The 4,755-nt window shown below is 45.2% G+C and overlaps 1 pseudogene; it reads left to right on the top strand.

Annotated features, from left to right (window-relative positions):
* The first annotated feature begins 3,868 nt into the window (after positions 1-3,868).
* Positions 3,869-4,543, top strand: LOC116863753 (annotated as a pseudogene).
* Positions 4,544-4,755: the final 212 nt, after the last annotated feature.

The following is a 4,755-nucleotide window of genomic DNA, read 5'->3' as shown; positions in this document are numbered from 1 at the left end:
GGTTCTCCCTGCAGCTGTGTTCTGTGACCACCGAGGACACACCCATTACTGTGTTAGAGGCAAACTGAGGAGACATCATTGTGAGCCCAGACACAAACCTCCCTGCAGGGACACAGGAGGGGCGGGGCTGAAGGTGGCCCCAGAATCCACCAGGGGGTGCTCAGGACACCAAGGAGCTCTCAGGTTACCAGGGGAAACTCAGATCACTTTCCGGAGCTCAAGAGACAAGGGGCGCTCAGGACAGAAGGGGTACTCAGGTCACCATGGGGCGCTCAAGACCCACCAATACACATTCCGCACCAGAAGCAGGTGCAGGTGGAGGTTAAATGCGTGTTTCCTGGCACAGTTTGGGGCTTCCTTTCCATAAACCACTTTCCCCAACGAGACTTTCTAGAATTATTACTTGTTCTTATTTCTTACATCTGTGAATAGAAACGTTGGCTATAATAGGAGAAAACTGTATGTACATGCACAAAAGACAGGAAGTCACTTACACTTGATGAATCTTTTCCCTCAATGACAATTACGGACATTCTGATGTAAGTCTGCTAAGTCTGTAAAAGTTTCAGATGGACTCAACAACACAGCATCACACAACCCAGTGTACAAGCTGTGAGCCAGCATCATCAAGTTCATGCTGGACATCAGGTACAGAGCCACCATGAAGCCAAAGCCAGAGAAGAATGGCCCCAGTGTGGGGGGTCATAGTGTGGAGCACATGCTCACAGAATCAATTTAGCTGACACCATCCAAAGGCAGAGGACCTTAAACACGCTTGATACAGTTGGTGAATCAGATGATATGATACACACTTACAAGAGAATATGAAATGTTAATCACCTCCATCATCGAAGCGTCTGTTGATTTCAGGGGATGCCTCCCAGCATGTCAGAAATGCTTCAATAAACCTTAGAAAGGACACAAAATCAAGGATTTTTTTTAATTATATTGCGAATTAGTGCTGGAAAATTCCATAGGGATCTGGAACATCAAGGGCACAGAATCTAGTCTTTCCTTGAGATTTCCCATGTATGGAGCACAAGAAGACAGAGGAATGAGGCTTCTGGTGCTAGTAAAAAATCATCAGAAGATAAAGTGTCATGACTAATTCCATGCAATAACTATAAAAAGGAGTGAAAAGAAATAAGTGATAAATAGGTGTAGAAGACCATCTGAGTCCCTTGAAAATATGAATGATAATATATAAGCAGTCAATAATAAGAAGGCTAAGAGTAGAGGACAAGGGTCTTACCCAGTGTCTCAGGTGAAAGCTGTCCATTTCTCAAGGTCACCAGCAGGTTCTGATGGTCTTGTGAACCCTGTGTGCACGCAAAGACTAGAAGCTTCAGCCGGATCCATGAGAATGCTCAGGTTGAAGTGCTGGTTGGGAGGAGTCTTCCACCTGCAGGGAATAACTAATTGATCCTTCAGTTACTGATATCAGCCCAATGTGTTGAATTTCTACCATCACTACATTGAAACCTAACATCAACTTAATGGAATGAGTGGGCGGGGACTTAGGGAAGCACTTAGGTCAGGAGCCTGCAGTCCCATAATGGGATTAGGGCTCTTATACACCAGGACTGGGAAAGCTTTCCGCCCCTTGGCCCCATGTGAGTTAACAGGGAAAGGACCGCCTAGAACGTGGGTTCTCTCCAGACACCAAATCTGCCTGCACCTTCACATGGCACTTCCCAGACTCCAGAACTGTGACAAATTTGTGTCTAATGTTTAAAACCACCCAGTTTGTGTACATTGTTACACCAGCTGGAACACACGGAGACATTAGTGATGCATGAACCCACGTATTTTTTCTGGCATTTTCAGAGTTTGTGGCAGTGATAACTGATGGGATTTGAGTCTTACCACCATTTTACAGAGTTGTGTTATGCCTATTGCCATGAGCTGTGCAGCTCAGTCACTGGACATAATGTTGTTACCCCGTGTCCCCAACATCAAACCCAGGTTGTAAGTTGCTGTGACTCAACATCTCATCACGAGGGTAGGTTCCCCTTGACGTGCTCATTACTGGAAACCTTCAAGGCGCATACATTACTTGCTTATCCTTTATCATGTTGTTTATATGCAATCCTTTTTTTGTGTGTGTGATTTTTTTTTAAAGATTTTATTTATTGATTTGACAGACAGAGATCACAAGTAGACAGAGAGGCAGGCAGAGAGAGAGAGGGAAGCAGGCTCCCTGCTGAGCAGAGAGCCCGATGCGGGACTCGATCCCAGGAGCCTGAGATCATGACCTGAGCCGAAGGCAGCGGCTTAACCCACTGAGCCACCCAGGCACCCTGTGTGTGTGATTTTTTAAATTTCTTTTCGGTGTAGCAGAATTCATTATTTATGCACCACACCCAGTGCTCCATTCAATATGTGACCTCCATAATACCCACCACCTGGCTCCCCCAATTTCCCACCCCCCGCCTCTTCAAAACCCTTAGGATGTTTTTCAGAGTCCATAGTCTCTCATGGTTCATCTTGCCTTCCAATTTCCCTCAACTCCCTTCTCCTCTCCATCTCCCCATGTCCTCCATGCTATTTGTTATGCTCCACAAACAAATGAAACCAAATGATAATTGACTCTCTCTGCTTGACTTATTTCACTCAGCATAATCTCTTCCAGTCCCATCCTTGTTGCTACAAAAGTTGGATGTTCATCCTTTCTGTTGGAGGCATAATACTCCATAGTGTATATGGACCACATCTTCCTTATCCATTCATCCATTGAAGGGCATCTTGGTTCTTTCCACAGTTTGGTGACCGTGGCCATTGCTGCTATAAACATTGGGGTAGAGTTGGCCCTTCCTTTCACTACACCTATATCTTTGGGTTAAATACTGAGTAGTGCAATTGCAGGGTCAAGAGGGTGTGTGGAGGAGGCTTGAAGCAAGTGTCTTCTTCCTGCTCTTTCAGATCTTCCTCCAGCTGGTGCTTCCAACTGCTGCCTTCAGAGCTGTTCATCATTAAAACCAGTGATTCCTGATGCAGGCAGCAACATGACTGTATCCACAAGGACTCATTCTGGGGCAAAGATTCCGCACAAAGAAAGTACGTAGAGTACAATGACCCATTTATGAATTCTACAAAATTAAATCTAGTATAAGGTGACATGAGAAAGAACAATAGTTATGTGGGGACAGGATAAACAATGGAAAGGGAAGGAGGAATTCCAGGAGTAATGCTGAAAATTTTAGGGAGAACTGGTACACTCACTGTCAATAATGTTGACTGTGACACCTGTGTTTATCATATCACACACTCCATATGTGTGCTGTTCATCTTGTGTCGAATATACACATCAAAATTATTATAGGTAATAACAAATGTGATTCTGGAGGAAAGCACAGAGAATGGAAGGTTACAGATATGAAAATATACCTACATGATACTGATTTACTCTGTATTTACAGTAAACTATAAAGTAAGGAAAATCAATCCATCCCCATTAGAGGAGGGGTTCCACATTCCTCATAGCCTGACACTCTGCCCTGCAGATGATTCGGGGTGGAGGGCAGCAGCTCCTGTGGCGGTAGCACTGACCAAGATCCTGGGGCCAATCTCACCCCTTATGTGTTCATGGACACCTTACAAACCCAAGTATACACACTGGAAATTTATATAATGAAAAACTTTTTTTTTTTTTCAAAATTTGTCATTAGCACTAACTAGATTAAAGGCATTCCAACAGCTTGGGTCACTGCCTCTCTATAATAATAGATCCCCAAACTGAATATATAGCCTGAAGACATGCAAATAGGGCATTCCCCCTGCTGATTTAACCAGCACAGCCAAGATCCTACAGCTGGGAGAGGAGCCCCAGGCCCGGGATACCCAGGTATTCATTCAGTGATGAGGACAGAATACAGACAACTTACCATGGGTTTTCCTTGTTGCTCTTTTAAAAGGTAATTTATGGAGAAAAAAAATTGAGTATGTGAGTGGATGTGAGTGAGAGAAACACGGGATGTGAGACAGATTCCTGACTGAAATGTCCTGTGTCTGCAGGTGTCCAGTGTGAGGTGCAGCTGGTGGAGTCTGGGGGAGAACTGGTGAAGCCTGGGGGGTCCCTGAGACTCTCCTGTGCAGCCTCTGGATTCACCTTCAGTAGCTACAAGATGAACTGGTTCTGCCAAGTTCCAGGGAAGGGCCTGCAGTGTGTCACGTGGATTAGATATGATGGAAGTAGCACAAGCTACAAAGACTCTGTGAAGGGTCGATTCACCATCTCCAGAGACAACAGCAAGAACACACTGTATCTGCAGATGAACAGCCTGAGAGCAGAGGACACAGCCGTGTATTACTGTGTGAAAGACACAGTGAGGGGCCCTCAGTGTGAGCCAGGACAGAAACCTCCCTGTTGACACAGGATGCACTGAGCTGCAGGGGCACTCAGGGCAGCAGAGAGTGCTCAGCATCCACAGCAGAGATCAGACCCAGGAGCAGGTGCAGTGGGGTTGGGCTTCTTTGAGATCAGGGATTTCCTCTCTAGACTCTCAGCTGTCCACAGGGATATTTAATTTTTTTTCTTCCATTTGTAATACCATGTCTTCTCCATGAAGCCAACCACAAGAATATAACTTTGCCTATGAATTACCAATTACCAATGAATTACAAATACCTCCATGTATGTCATCTGAACCTTATAGAGTCCCAGCTACTCTCTCTGTTCATTAGAGGACCACCCAGCCCAGTGTGCAAGCTTGTCAAAACCAGTGTAAAGTGCATGCTGGATATGAGCCTACGGAG

The sequence above is a fragment of the Lontra canadensis genome, unplaced genomic scaffold, assembly GCF_010015895.1.
Source record: "Lontra canadensis isolate GAN:19392208 unplaced genomic scaffold, GSC_riverotter_1.0 scaffold2900, whole genome shotgun sequence".
In the NCBI taxonomy this organism is placed as follows: Eukaryota; Metazoa; Chordata; class Mammalia; order Carnivora; family Mustelidae; genus Lontra; species Lontra canadensis.
This window is presented reverse-complemented; position numbering and strand designations above follow the sequence as displayed.